This window comes from Cebus imitator, unplaced genomic scaffold (assembly GCF_001604975.1).
Source record: "Cebus imitator isolate Cc_AM_T3 unplaced genomic scaffold, Cebus_imitator-1.0 Scaffold87, whole genome shotgun sequence".
In the NCBI taxonomy this organism is placed as follows: Eukaryota; Metazoa; Chordata; class Mammalia; order Primates; family Cebidae; genus Cebus; species Cebus imitator.
Window position 1 is genome coordinate 731,954 of NW_016107402.1, and position 16,534 is coordinate 748,487.

Below are 16,534 nucleotides of genomic sequence, written 5' to 3' on the forward strand. Positions count from 1 at the left end.
GCTACTCGGGAGGCTCAGGTGGGAGGAGGAGGCGGGAAGTACGGGGTGGGAAGTCTCCCTGATGGCCTGAGAGGCAAGTGGAGAGTGCTAACCCTCTACCTTGCAAGACCTTCGTGAGGGCTAAATAGGCCCACCCTATTTAGGCTATTTAGAGATTGCTAAATAGAGCTAATGGGTGGCCGCAGTGCCCAACAGACAGCCTGGCACATAATAGGGGCTCTGTAAGCGCTAGTCCCTATGACCCCCTAGAAGCAGCCCTGCACTGCCAGTGGAGGATAGGAGGCGGGGCAGGGATGGAGGCTGAGCTTGGCCTCTTTTCCATGGAGCCACTCTGCCCCCTGGGGGAGGGGGCGGGCAAGAGCTGGAGCTGAGTCCCAGAGAGCAGCATCTTATAATATCCTGGGATAGGTGGGGAGCGGCGGATATTTGACTCTCTGCCCCCAGCTTCCCACCCCAGCTGGGATCCAGGCCAATGTGTGGGGAGCTAAAGATACAGTGATGGGGCAGGAAGCAGAGAAAGTCAAATCAAAGATTATTCCCCTATCAGATCCCCTGGGTACCACTTTCAAAGACCCCACTTCTGACTTATTAATTAATAATAATGGCTGGGTGTGGTGGCTTACACCTGTAATCCCAGCACTTTGGGAGGCCAAGGCAGGAGGATCACTCGAGGCCAGGAGTTAAGACCGGCCTGGGCCACATGGTGAAACCCTGTCTCTATAAAAAAATGTAAAATGAGAAATAATAATAATAATGTATGTCAGCTCCAGGCTACTGGCCTCAGAATTTCTCTTCAGGACGAACTCGGGAGCAGCCAGTCACTGGGGCGAGGGACTAGGAGACTGGTCTTGTGGTTGGAGTTACCTAGCCAGGGAGCTGTTTGTCTTCAGATGGTGAATTTATTGGAGGCAGTCTGGGGAGGGGCAGCCGATGGATACCGCCACCATGACACCTCCATCATGTGTACTTCATCTCTGAATGTCATGACCACCTAGATGGTTACTACCAGAGTGGACTATCATAGGTTTAACAACCAACTTCCACGTGTAGTTACTGGATGCTAGTTGACCTTTCTGATTAAGTTAAGGGGTAAGATGAAACAGGAAATGGGCCAGGCACAGTGGTTCATGCCTGTAGTCCCAGTATTTCAGGAGACCAAAGCAGGAGGCTAGCTTGAGCCCAGGAGTTTGAGGTCAGGCTGGGAACCCTAGTGGGACCCTATCTCCACACACAAAAAAATTTTTAATTAGCTATGCGTGGTGACATGTGCCTGTAGTCCCAGCTAGCTACTCAGGAGACTGAGGTGGGAGGATCCCGTGAGCCCAGGTGGAGGCGGTAATGAGCCATGATTGTGCCACTGCACTCTAGCCTGAGTGACATGGTGAGAGCCTGTCTCAAAGAAAAAAAAAAAGAAAGAAATAATAAAGATTATGTTGGAACTTCATTCATTCCTCAGTGACATGAGTGATTTCTATTAGATAATTTATTTTTTTTTTTATAGAGTCAGGGTTTCACCATGTTGGCCAGGCTGGTCTTGAATTCCTAACCTCGTGATCTGCCCACCCCAGCCCCCCAAAGTGCTGGGATTCCAGGCATGAGCCATCACGCCCTGCTGAGAATTTAATTTTTAATGATGACATTAACAACTGGCTCCCAAAATTCCTGGAAATGTACCTGTTGGCTCTCAAGATCCAGTGTGAACTATCTCCCACACAACACTGGGCTATTCTCCCATTTTACAATGGTGGAAATTGAGGCTCACAGAGAGGGGGCATCTCGAGCACTTCATGAAGGTCACGCTGAATGCCTGGTTGGGGCAACACCCAGGTATATTTTGCTTTTATGCTGAGTTCTTTTAACTGTTTCCTAGATTTTCAAACTCCCTTCTCAGAAAATTCCAGCATCTTCTCTCCCCACATCTCTGCATCCCTAGAGCACTTCAGTGCAATATACAGAATTTCTTCTTCCTCTTCCTCCGTGTTTGAAACCAAATTTCTGGCAAAGGTAGCCTGAGATCAGATCCTTCCTCACACCTTTCCAGGGTCATGAACTCTGGACTGAGCCTCTGAGGCCATGAAGGAGGCCCTGGGCCCAGGGGGGAATGAAGGGAGCCCAGCCCAGCCAGCACACACTCAGGTGACTCAATAAACCCATTTTTAGTTCACACTTGTAAATCCAACAAGGATTGGTACAGAGAGTTTTAGAGACCTAGAGAGCTGTGTTGGGACCCCACTGTTAAACTTGTGATCTTATACAAGTCAGCTCACTTCTCTGAGCAAAATGGCATTTCTAATTCCTACCCTCAGGACTGCTATGACAATTATCTAACAGCTGCCTTCCTTCCTTCCCAGTTTCCTTAAATGGCATAATTCACTGGATGCCAGGAGCCCCTCGCTTATTCCCAATGTCAAATTGCACCATTAAAGGGTCATACTTTGGGTTTTGGGCACTGCCTTCTTCCATCTGTTCTTTTTCAATCATATACTCTTACAGAAATAGCTGGTGAATCCTGCGCACCCTCCGGAGTGAGTTTATCTGGGCTTCCTCCCCGTCCGAGGCCCTGGGGCCTTCCCTTTCACCACCTCTCTTCCTCCTCCAGGTAGGAAGGGGCTGAAGCCTGACCTCCCAGCCGGAGGCCCACAGCCAGAGTCCTTAGCTTGGGTCTTCCCTCTATGGAGTCTTAATCTCCCCAGGAGAGGAAAGGAATCCTAACCCCTTGCTTTTCCTCTTCCCCTACAGTGCCCCCAGGTCTTCTGAAGGGTTTTTTTTTTTTTTTTTTTTTTTTTTTTTTTTTTTGTTTTTTTTTTTTTTTTTTTTTTTTTTTTTTTTTTTTTTTTTGAGATGGAGTCTTACTCTGTCACCCAGGCTAGAGTGCAGTGGTGCGATCTCAGCTCACTGCAACTTCAGCCTCCTGGGTTCAAGCAATTCTCCTGCCTCAGCCTCTCAAGTAGCTGGGATTACAGGTGCAGGCCAGCATGCCCAACTAATTTTTGTAATTTTCAGTAAAGACAGGGTTTCACCATGTTGGCCAGGCTGGTCTTGAACTCCGGACCTCAAATGATCCGCCCACCGCAGCCTCCCAAAGTGCTGGGTTTACAGGCTGAGCCACCATGCCCAGTCCCTGAAGAGCTCCTTCTGAAGGGCTCTACTGCAACCAGCCCTTAATGTATCTGTCCCTGCCCAGACCTAGCCCCCATCCCAGCTGCCCAGGGTGACCCCTAACCATGGGCCAGAGATAGGCTTCCCCATCCTGGCTCTGCCACTATGTTGCTGTGTGATCTCTGCAAGTTGCTTCCCTCTCTGAGCCTTATTCACCCATTCAGCAGATACTTCTTGAGTGCATTCTGCACACCAGGCACTGCCAGTCATGGGGGTTATATCTGGAAACAGGAGAGACAAGACGCTCACCTGTGTGAAGCCTACAGTCCTTATTAAAACAAACAGAATAAAGACAAATGGTCCTAAGTGCTGGGACGGAAACCAGCTAGCCTCTGTAACATCAGTTCGTAGGATGGCAGGGAAGGTGTCTCTGGAGAGGAGCAGGTGGCAGCCACATGAAGAGCGGAGGAAGCAGAAGATCAGAGAAGCGAAGCCTCCGGCCCCTGGCCTCTGAAGAAGAAGGTTGACTGAGTGTGCTTCAAACACTGCTCCTCAGAGTTCAGGGACGTGCCCTAGGGACCTTCCAGGGCGCAGGACCCACCTCTGCCTCTTAACTCCACCTTTTCCAGGATAATTCTGCTTTTAACTATTTTGGCTTATGCCTGTAATCCCATCACTTTGGGAGGCCAAGGCAGGAGGATCACTTAAGCTCAGGAGTCCGAGACCAGCTGGGCAACATAGTGAGACTGTCTCTACAAAAAAAGAAAAGGAAAAATATTGGATGTGGTGGCACATGCCTGTGGTCCCAGCTACTTAGGAGGCTGAGGCGTGAGGATTGCTTGAGTTAAGGAGGTCATGAGGCTGCAGTGAGCTGTGACCATACCAGTGCACTCCAGCCTTGGCTGCAGAATAAGACCTTGTCTCAAAAAAAAAGCAGAAAAAAAAATCAGATTTACATGTTGTTTGAAACAAAAATTACATAGCTTAAAAATATTCAAAAACCTATCACATCCAGGTCTTCACAGGAAACAGAAAAAAAAAATTCAAAAACCACTAGAATCTGTTTCACTAGTGATGAGACGATTGCTAAGGATCCTTCCAGCTCTAAATCTTAGAATCTTAGAATCTTAGAAATTCAGGCTGGGGGCGGTGGCTCATGTAATCTCAGCACTTCCGGAGGCCAAGGCAGGTGGATCACCTGAGGTCAGGAGTTCAAGACCAGCCTGGCCAATGTGGTGAAACCCTGTCTCTACTAGAAATACAAAAAAATTAGCTGTGCATGGTGGTGTGTGCCTACAATCCCAGCTACTCGCGAGGCTGAAGCAGGAGGTTGAATTTGGACCCAGGAGGCAGAGGTTGCAGTGAGCCGAAATTGTACTCCAGCCCGGGCAACAAGAGCAAAACTTCATCTCAAAAAAAAAGAGAAAAAAAAAATTCCAAATTCATAAAAGAGTGACTGTCAGGTCCCAGGAGAGGGAGGGAGAATATTGCAGATGCCCTTGGAAGGAGGGGGCAGGGCAGGTGAACCTCTTGCTTATGGCTACTTGAGCAGTAGATTCTGGAAGAATCAAAGAGCTTCCAGCTGGGTGACCTCGAACAAATTGCTGAACCTTCCTGGATCTCAGTTTCCTCTCCCTTGACACGTGGATGTATGTTTCCTACTGCTGCTGTCACAAATCGCCATAAATATGGTGGCTTAAACTACACAAATGTATTATCTTATAGTTCTGTGGGTTAAAACTCCAATGCAAGACCTGACAGGCTAACTTTGAGGTGTCAGCAGAGCTGGAGGCTCTCGGGGAGGCTCTAGGGAAGAATCTATGTGTTTGCCTTTTCCAGCATCTAGAGGCTTTCTGCATTCCTTGGCTCATGGCACCTTCTTCCATCTTAAAAGCCAGTAATGTTGCATCTCTCTCTGACTATTCTGTATCTCATATTTCCTTCTGCCTGCATCTTCCACTTTTAAGGACCTTTGTAATTATATCGAGCCCATTCAGATAATCCAGGATAATCTCCCTATTTTAAAAGTCAGCTAAGGGATGGGCACAGTGGCTCACTCCTGTACTTCCAGCACTTTGAGAGGCTGAGGTAGGAGGGTCCCTTGAAGCCAGGAGCTCCAGACCAGCCTGGGCAACAAAGTGATACCCCCATCTCTGCAAAAATAAAAAAATTACCTGAGTGTGATGGTGCATGCCTGTGGCCCCAGCTACTCAGGAGACTGAGGCAGGAAGATCACTCGAGCCCAAGAGGTCAAGCTTGCAGTGAGCCATGGATCTTACCACTGCACCCTAGCCTGAGCAATAGAGCAAGGCCCTGTCTCAAAGATTAATAAATAAATAAAAATAAATGTCAGCTGATTAGCAACTGAATTCTATCTGCAACTTTAATTTCCCTTTGCCATGAACTCTAACATACTCAGATTCTGGAGCAAGGACATGAACATCTTCAGGGCACCGTTATTCTGCCCCCCACACAGGGTTACATTCCCATGTAACCCATGGTCCCATTTGGGGTAACCGGCCAAAATTCTGGTATCACAGCACTCCCTAACCTGCTCAATAACAAAGCCTCCTGTTGAGGCAGGAGAATTGGGAAATAGGAAGGCATAAGCAAAAGAATAGCAGGTGCAGCCAGTGCTAGGCAAGATTAGGCAGCAGACAGGCTACATCCTCACTCCCGTGGTAGCAAGACAGAAGTTTCCACGTCAGCTTCTGATTGACCAATGGCCAAGCCTCTGCTTCAGTCTCTGATTGGTCACTAGTCAGTCCTTCATAGGTTATAACCAATTGGAGGCCTCTAAATGGTACCTAGGGGTGTTACCAAATTAATGGTGGCGGGGGTGCCTCTTCTTTTTTTGTTGTTTTTTGGGTTTTTTTTTTTTTTTTTGAGACGGACTCTGTTGCCCAGGCTGGAGTGCAGTGGTGCAATCTCAGCTCACTGAAACCTCTGCCTCACGGGTTCAAGTGATTGTCCTGCCCCAGCCTCCCAATTAGCTGGGACTACAGGTTTGCACCACCATGCCCAGCTAATTTTTTTTTTTTTTTTTTTTTTGTATTTTTACTAGACACGGGGTTTCACCATATTGGCCAGGCTGGTTTCGAACTCCTGACCTCGTGATCTGCCCACCTCAGGCTCCCAAAGTGCTGGGATTACAGGCGTGAGCCGCCACACCAGGCCGGGGGTGGGGGGGATTGCCTCTTGAGCCACTTGCTCAGGCCTGCACCCGCTCTATGGAATGTACTTTTGCTTCAAGAAACCTGTGCTTCTGTTACTCCATTCTTTTGCTTCTTTGTGTATTTCGTTCAATTCTTCACTCAACAAGCCAAGAACCTGGACAACTCACAGTCAAGACCTTCCATCCAGTAACACTTTGATCCCCCTGGGGAGGTCCCCTGCAAACACCAGTATTTCTAGGAAAGGGCCCGGGATGGTGTCATTTCGCACATGCCCCCATCTTTCTTTCCCCGCCCCCCTCTCCAACCACAACCTGTCATTCTTCCTACCAAGTCCAGGTCCCTTCAGCTGCCTCAGGTAGCCCCAGTAGCTATTCCACCCTGACATGGGCTAGACATTGTGCTATGGGCTTTAAATACATGATCTCATTTAATCCTCACAGTCCACGAAGGCAGCAGTATTAGTGCTGTTCTCATTTTATAGGTGAGGAAACTGAGGTACAGAGAGGTTAAGTAGTCTACCAGAGAACCACTAAGTGGTGGAGCCGGGACTGACAACACACTGTCCTGTCCAACACAGACCCGAGGAGCCTTCGGCCCTCTGTAAGCAGATTAATTCCCCACAACCCAGATCACCAACCAGACTGGCATTTTTGACAAGGCCTTACTGAAGGTCCAAGAATAATGGAGGGAATGTTCGGCACAGAGAATGCAACCCCAGGACCATCAGAGAGTGTTTCCCAGGCCCCCAGGCCCAGCCCCAGCCTTGGATGCCCTCCCTGCCACACACACACTGCAGGCATGAGGTAGTGGACGGCCCACCCCACCACCGGGAGGCACCTGGAGCCGCCCCACCTTCTGAGCCACACCTAACCTTTGCAAGGTCCAAGAAGGAGAAAACATCAGCCCTCCACGTGCAGCTGAGATGACCAGTCTCAGTGCGCAATTGTAGGTATGAAATAAAAGACACATTTTTATGTCCTTTGACGCAATTAAATCCAGCGAGTTCCCATCGTACTGACTGGTAGAAAACTTGACCTTGGTAATTACTGGGCTCCTCCTCAGACTTGTGCAAAAGTCCAGGGGCCTTTTGCAGAGCCACCATTGGCCCATATGGATGCCTGCTCTGGGAGGACCTGGATTTGCACCAGGACACATGACAAGTGACACATGGGCTGGAATTCAGCCCCCACATTCCCACTGGGCACCCCGGGTGCTGCTCTGGAAGCTGCCTGCCTCCACCCTGCTCCAGTCTGAGGATGTCTCCTTCTTTCCCTCAGGGCCTCCCAAAGCTGCTCCCTTCCCTCCCCACCTTGCACAGGCTCTTTGCAAGTTTGGGCTCTGACCAAAAGAGTGGAGCATCTGCCTATAAGCAAGTTCTCCTTTCCACCCAGCAAGGTTCCCAGAGTGAGAACTAAAATTACTAAAGCCCTGGCAGGTTCCTTTAAAACAGAGAAAGATGGGTCGGGCACGGTGGTTCACACCTGTGATCCCAGCATTTTTGGAGGCCAAGGTGGGAGGATCATGATGTCAAGAGATTAAGACCATCCTGGCCAACATGGTGAAACCCCATCTCTACTAAAAATACAAAACAATTACCTGGGTGTGGTGGCACGCACCTGTAGTCCCGGCTACTCAGGAGGCTGAGGCAGCAGAATTGCTTTAACCTGGGAGGTGGAGGTTGCCGTGAGCCAAGATCGCGCCACTGCACTTCAGCCTGGCAACAGAGCGAAACTCTGTCTCAAAAAAAGAGAGAGAAAGATGGCTGGGTGCGATGGCTCACACCTGCGATCCCAGCACCTTGGGAGACCAAGGCAGGAGGATTGCTTGAGCCCAGGAGTTTCAGATTAGTCTAGGCAACAAAGTAAGACTTTGTCTCAATAAAAAAAAGTTTATAAATCAGCAAAGCATGGCATGAGCCTGTGGTCCCAGCTACATGGGAGGCTAGGGTAGGAGGATTGCTTGAATCCAGGAGGTCAAGGCTGCAGTGAGCCATAATGGTGCCTGTCTCAAAAAAATAAAAACAAAATAAAATAAAATTTTCAAAAAGAAAAAAATATTGTGAGAACAAACACAAATTACCTTTTCTTTTTGAGACAGTCTCCTTCTTTCACCCAGGATAGAGTGCGGTGGTGAGATCAATGCTCACTGCAGGCTCAATCTTCCAGGCTCAAGCAATCCTCCCACCTTAGGCTCCCTAATAGCTGGGACCACAGGTGTGCGTCATCACACCCAGCTAATTAAAAAAAAAAATTTACTAGACACAGGGTCTCACCATGTGGCCTAGGCTGGTCTCAAACTCCTGGGCTCAAGTGATCCTCTTGCCTTGGCCTCTCAAAGTGCTGGGATTACAAGCATGTGCCATTGTACCTTGCCTAATTCTTGATACATTATCCTGCTCCACACTCATCTTCATAGTACAAACAGAAATTGAAACAGAAACACAAAGGCTCGGTGCAGTTTATATCTGTGCTTTTCAAGCCTCAGTTCACAACTACATTTCAGCTGGGTGCCTCATAAGTGTCCAGTTTTCTCTTGTCGTGTAATAAAGAACCTCAAAACTTAGTGGCTTAAAACAAACAGTAATTGCATTATTAATTGTCAACGAGTTGAATGTTATTAATTCGTTCATTGTATTCTTATTCATATTAATTATTTTAATTAATCATTAATTGCTTGGGTCAGAAATTCAGGCAGGGCTTGGCTGGATGGGTCATTGATTCCATATGACATTGAAACAGGTCATTCAGAGGTTTTCAGCAGGTGGATAGGTCAGTCTGGGAATCCAAGGCAGCTTCACTCACACCATGTCTGGGGCCTTGGCAGGGACAATTGGAGGTCTGGGTTCATCTGGGACTGTCACCTCCAGTAGAGCATATCTCAGAGTAGTCAGACCTATTTATGTGACAGCTCAAGCTTCCCAGGGGAAATGGCTCAAGAGGAAGGGAAAGCTGCCAGTGCCAGACCTGGTCCCGGAAACTGGCATCTCATTGCCTCTACATATTCTATATTCTATTGGTCAAGCAGCCCCAGATTCAAGAAGAGGAGACACAAACTTCACTTATTTATTTATTTATTTATTTTTCAGACAGAGTCTTACTCACTCTTTTACCCAGGCTGGAGTGCAGTGGCCCGATCTCAGCTCACTACCTCCACCTTCCAGGTTCAAGCAATTCTCCTACCTCAGCCTCCCTAGTGGCTAAGATTATAAGCACCTGACACCACGTCTGGCTAATTTTCTTGTGTTTTTAGTAGAGACAGGGTTTCACCATTTTACCAGGCTGGTCTCAAACTCCTAACTGGAAGTGATCCCCCCACCTCGGCTTCCCAAAGTGCTGGGATTGCAGGCATGAGCCACCATGCCCAGCCCCTCACTTCTCAATAAAAGTAACAGCAAGGAGCTTGTAGTCATCTTTTATTCACACATATTTTTTGGTTAATAAAATACAATTTTATATACATATATATATATATATATACACACACACACACACATATATATATACATATATATATAATTAAATAGGTCAGGCCAAGCATGGTGGCTCATGCCTATAATCCTTGCACTTTGGGAGGCCAAGGCAAGTAGATCACTTGAGCCCAGGAGTTCAAGACCAGCCTGGGAAACATGGCAAAACCCCATCTCCAAAAAATACAAAAATTAGCAGGGCAGGGTAGCTTGCACTTATAATTCCAGCTACCTAGGAGGTTGAGCTGGGAGAATCACTTGAGCCCAGAAGGCATAGGCTGCAGTGAGCCATGGTTGCACCATTGCACTCCAGACTGGGCAATGAAGCAAGGTCCTGTCTCAAAAATAAAAAAATAAAATAAAAACTCTGTTCTAAATCCACACCAAGCATTCAGGTTAATAGGGAGAGCTGCAAAATATGTGAAACAAAAACTGATAGAACTGAAAAAAGAAATAAACAAAATTACAATTAGAGACTTTAGTTTCCCTCTCAACAATTGATAGAACAACAGATGGAAAATCATGAAAGATACAGAAGAACTCAATACCTACAACCAACAGAATCTAATCAACATCCAACAATCTCCACTCAACAATAGCAGAGCATACATTCTTTTCAAGCACCAGTGAAATATATACTAAGATAGACCATATTCTGGGCCACAAAACAAACCTCAACAAATTTAAAAACATCTGAAATCATATAAAATGTGTTCTGTGACTGCATTGGAATCAAACTAGAAATCAACAGCATAGAGATAACATGAAAACCTCTGAACCCTTGGAAACAAAGCTACACATTTCTGAATAATTCATGTGGTCAAAGAATAGGTCTCAAAAGAAATTTAAAAATACATTTACTTTAATGAGAATAAGAATACTCCAAATTAACACATGTGGGGCATAGCTAAAGCAGCAGTGAGAGGGAAATTGATAGCACTAAATGCTTGCGTCAGAAAAGAGGAAGAGTCTCAAATCAATAATCTAAGTTCCCATGTCAAGAATCCAGAAAAAACGTATCTAGGAAAAAAAGAGCACAATAAACTCAAAGCAAGCAAAGGACCGAAATGAGAACATCAGAGCATAACATTGAAAACAGAAAAGCAAGAAAGAAAATCAATGAAACAAAAAGCTGGTTTGCTTCACTGTTTCAAAGTTGACAAACTTCTAGAAAGACTAACAGAAAAAAAGAGAGAAGACATAAATTATCAATATAAGGAACAAAACAGGATGTCACTTTAGGCCCTGCAGATGTCAAAAAGATAGTAAGAATTAGCCAGGCATGGTGGAACGTGCCTGTAGTACCAGCTACTCAGGAGGCTGAGGCAGGGGAATTGCTTGAATCCGAGAGATGGAAGTTGCAGTGAGCCAAGATTGCACCACTGCACTCCAGCCTGGCGAAAGAGCAAGACTCTGTCTAAAAAAAAACAAACAAACAAACAAACAAAAAAAACAGATAATAAGAGAATACTACGTATAACTTTACAGGCATAAATTTGACAGCTTTGATGAAATGGGCCAGTTCCAGTAAAAGCAAAAACTACCACAACTTGCTCATATTGAATAGTCCCATAACCATTTAGGACATTGAATTAACAATGTTTTTCAATTACCAAAAAAGAAAATCTCCAGAGCCACATAGTGTCAATGGAGAATACTACCAAGTGTTTAAAGAAGAATTAACACCATCTACACAATCTCTTCCAGAAAACAGAAGAGGCACAAACATTTCCCATTTCCCTATTCATTTTATGAAGCTAATATTATCCTCATACCAAAACAAAAGATAACACACACAAAAATGAAAAAAAAACTATAGACCAATATTCCTCATGAGTCTAGATGCAAAAATCCTTAATAAAATATTAGCAAATAGAGTCAGCAACATTTCAAAACAACTATATACCGTTGAACTGGCCCAATTTTCCCATGGAACTGATGTTTACAAGTTTTTTTAATAAAATAGAAATTGACCCTTCAATCTTGAAGCTTGAGAAATGTACATTTTTCTTATCTGAGTTCCTTTCTCAGGAAATAGCTATTAGGCCTCCCAGATAGTATCGGGGAGCTGAAGCTTTCCAGATCACTGTATCTGGATGGTGAGGTGCCAGCCCCCTTATCTATCTGATGCCTGTTGACCAACTCTTATATAAATCCCTAACTTTTCATTGGGGAAAGAAATTTGAGACTTGTCCCTCATCTCCTGGCTGACATCACCCACAATAAAGCCTTTCTTCCCTGGCAATACTCATTGTCTCAGTGATTGGCTTTCTGTGCAGTGAGCGCAACTGAACCTAGGTCAAACCCCTAGCATTCAGTGAGAAAATTCTGGCGTCCTGACTTGGATTGCATTGCTTGTGACTTGGCAGCCACAGGCTGGGAGAGTTTTGGAAACCCTTCTAGCAAATGCTCAGCCATATTTAGCCAGAGGTTTTAGTCTCTCTCTCTCTTTGGCCCCAACTGCAGTCCCAATTGCCTAGTGTTATATGTAAAATTTTCCAGTGCCACAGAAGAAGTAGCACTCAAATATTAATTTCCTTAGCAAGGCAATTTACATCTATAGAAGAGTGCAGCTCACAGATGGAACAATGGTGAGTGCACACTTGGACAAGGGAGGAGAAGGGGTACTTATTCCTGAAGGAAGTCACCCCTACAGCTGTGTCATTCCCCTATTGGCTAGGGTTAGACCCCACAGTGCAGTCTAATTCTGATTGGCTATTTTAAAGAGAGCAGAGATATGAGCTAGAGTGGCAGGATGGGTAGTTTGGCAGGAAAGATGGTTATGGGCAGGTCAGAGCAAGTCACCAGGAGTCAAAGCAGGTGACCAGAGCAGGTGACCAGAATGAGTCAGGACAGAGCAGGGGCCAGGGGAACAGATGTGAACTACTGATTAGAACTGGTGGAAAAAGTTGTTTACTGAAACTACAAGGAAGTTAAACTTTAAAATGGAGACTTAAAGAATAAGAGGCCTAAATCAGAACATACTGACATACTGATTCTTTGAAGAGAAACTTGGGGTTCACTATATCTAACACTTGGTAGAATATTCTTTGAAATTTGACATCTGCATCTGGACAGGTGAATGTCTTTTGTGGGTACCAGACAGTAGGAGCTGATTCTGTCAAATTGGGGGATTCTGAAGGAATTTCCATTTGTTGCAGGTTAGACAAGCCCAATCCACTAATGTAGGAGTGGAAAACACTCTATTTCAGTTTGGGCTCTTTTGGGGCTTGTTAATTACTACTGCAGTTAAACTGCTTTTTGTTTCGTTTTGCTTTGAGACTGAGTCTCGCTCTGTTACCTGGGCTGGAGTGCAGTGGCGCAATCTCGGCTCACTGCAACCTCCACCTCCCGGGTTCAAGTGATTCTCCTCCCTCAGCCTCTCAAGTAGTTGGGACCACAGGCATGCACCACCACACTCAGCTAATTTTTGTATTTTTAATAGAAACAGGGTTTTGCCATGTTGGCCAGGCTGGTCTCGAACTCTTGACCTCAAGTGATCCACCTGCTTTGGCCTCATAAAGTGCTGGGATTACAGGCATGAGTCACCACCCCTAGTCTAGATTGTATTTTGATAAGCGTTTGTGAACGTGTGTGTGTCGACATAGTCATGGAAAATCAAAATATGAACCCCCCAAAACAATAAAATAAAATGAATAAATAAATAAATAAAACAAAAATCAACCCCAGAATGCAGGCTGCTCGTGTAAATTCTTCAAAATTGATAAATCATATCTTACAACTAGATTCATTTTGCTATCAAATGGGAAAGGAGAATGAAATTCCTGATGCCTAAGCGTTTATGCTCCTTTATCAGAATAAACCTGGTCAAGTTAAATGTAAAATTTTGATGCCACAGATGGAGGCTTTTTTTTTTTTCTTTCTTTCTTTCTTTTTTTTTTTTTGATGGAGTTTTGCTCTTGTTACCCAGGCTGGAGTGCAATGGCACGATCTTGGCTCACTGCAGTCTCTGCCTCCTGGGTTCAGGCAATTCTCCTGCCTCAGCCTCCTGAGTAGCTGGGATTACAGGCACGCGTCACCATGCCCAGCTAATTTTTTATATTTTTAGTAGAGACGGGGTTTCACCATGTTGACCAGGTTGGTCTCGATTTCTTGACCTCGTGATCCTCCTGCCTCGGCCTCCCAAAGTGCTGGGATTACAGGCGTGAGCCACCACGCCTGGCCCAGATGGAGGCTTTTAAGAAGGGTGGTGAATCTGCACTTTGCCCTGTGGTTCCCATGTCACCAGCAGAGAAGAATTCTCCTTAGATGAGGAAGTCTGGGCGGCTACAACTTCTATAACCCCAGCCCAGCCATCTCAGTGCTCTCCACCAGCTGCCCTGCAGTCAGCTTCAGCGTCTTCAATGGCTCCAACCTCTAAGATTTCCAAAGCCTGCAAAACCCTTTCCTGACTCCTGCTAGCCCTCTCACTTATGGACCCAGGACCTACACCCTAGTTCTGCCAAGGTCTTCTCCCATTTTTTCCTTTCTCTCTCCTTTCACCGAGGAGACATCTGGGAACCCCAGAGAAATGGTCTTGTCCTCTTGCCCCCATCAGGGGACACAATTTGGCTTGGCTCTTCTACTGTTCCCTACAGGGCAATTCCCTCTAAGACCAGACTCTATTGGGGGTTGAACTGAAGAAGGACAGCCTGCTGGATTGATGTGAACTTACATAATTGTAGGCAGAGCAAACCAGCCTATAGGGATGACCTGAAACATATAGCTAACCTCTTTGAGTCTGTTTTCATGACTCATCACCCCACATGGGCTGATGTACAGAGCCTCCTTAAAGTCTTGCTGGCATCTGAAGGATGTCATGTAGAGCTAGAAAAGGCTCAGAAGGTTGATCAGTTACACACAGGAGATCCTAATAATGGGGTGAGGACCGGTAATAATCTGGCAGTACCCCTCCATGACCCCAACTGGAATCTGAACAACAGGGTTTCGGGACTGTTTTCTGCTGGGGCTCTGGAAGGGAGTCCCTCAAACCAGAAGTTTAAACAAGATGCAAGAAATTAGAAGAGAAGTGGATGAGAAGCCATCAGCATTTTGGAAGGAATTTTGGAGACTTATCCAAAATATTCAGATGTAGGCTGGGCATAGTGGCTCAACCTTATAATCCCAGCACTTTGGGAGGTCAAGCCAGTTGGATTGCTTGAGGTCAGGAGTTTGAGACCAACCTAGTCAACATGGTGAAACCCCATCTCTACTAAAAATACAAAAAATTAGCTGGGCATGGTGGTGTGTGCCTGTGTAGGTGTATGCCTAGCTACTCAGGAGGCTGTGGCAGGAAAATCGCTTGAGCCTGGAAGGCAGGGGTTACAGTGACCTGAGATGGTGCCACTACACTCCAGCATGAGTGACAGAGTGAGACTCTGAAGAAAGAAGAAAGAAAGAAAGAAAGAAAGAGAGAGAGAGAGAGAAAGAAAGAGAGAGAGAGAGAGAAAGAAAGAAAGAAAGAAAGAAAGAAAGAAAGAAAGAAAGGAGGGAGGGAGGGAGGGAGGGAGGGAGGGAGGGAGGGAGGGAGGGAGGGAGGGAGGAAGGAAGGAAGGAAGGAAGGAAGGAAGGAAGGAAGGAAGGAAGGAAAGAAGAAAAAAATAAAAGAAATATACAGATGTAGATCTGACAGTCCTAAGAATTCCAGGTTAATTAATATGAACTGTTTGTACTATGCAGATGATATCTTGATAGCCAGTGAAACAGAGGGTAATTCCATCCTCCATGCCATCAAAGTCTTACATTTCCTAGCAGATAAAGGGTACAAAGTTTCTAAGAAAAAGGCATAGATCTCTCATCCCATCATTCAGTACCTGGGATTCAAACTATCACTAGGGACTCATAATCTCTCAGATCACAGAGGCAATAAATCAGGTGGCAGTCTCCAGTATCCTTAAACTATGTGGTCCCTTAGGGATGCCTGGATTTTGTCAAATTTACATCCCTAACTTTAGGTTAATAGCCAAATCTCTCTACGAGACTTTAAAAGGAGAAGAAAGGGACCCCCTCTCTTGGAGTGGAGAATGCTGAAAAGCCTTTCTAACCGTCAAAAAGAAATTGATGACAGCCCTGTCCTGAGTCTCCCTGACCTACAGCAACTTTTGATTTATTTGTTCAAGAAAAACAGGGAATAGGACTTGGAGTATTAACTCAAGACCTTGGAACCTTAAAATGTCCCATGGCCTACTTTACAAAACAGCTTGACAAGGTAACTAAGGGCTGGCCTACCTGCCTAAGGGCAGTGGCTGCCACCTGTGATATATTGCAGGAAGCTCAGAAGTTTACCTTTGGGCAGCCCATGAAAGTACATACTATGCATTCTGTGTTTCTCCTGCTCTAGCAAAAGGGGGCTATTGTTGACTGCCAGGGCTGGAAAAGCACCACGCCATGCTTCTAGATAAACCAAAGATAACTCTTAAAGTTATTTCTACTCTGAAATCTGCCACCCAGCTACCAGGGAACCTCCAGCTCCTGTTGATGATTGCATTCAAATAATTGTTCAAGTTTATTGCAGCAGACTGGACCCCACGGATTTGCCATTGACAGAACCCAACCAAGAATTCTTCACTGAGGAAAGCATTTTCATCGAACAAGGAGTCGGGAGGGCCAGGCTGGGTTGAGGCTTACTTCACCAGGACTGAGAAAGCTGCCGAAGTGGTAAAGGCTCTAATAAAGGAAATAATTCCTCCATAGGGATTCCCACAAACTCTCCAAAGTGACAATGAAGCCATTTTTTTTTTTAACAGGATTTCACTCTGTCACCCAGGCTACAGCGCAGTGCCGCAATCACAGT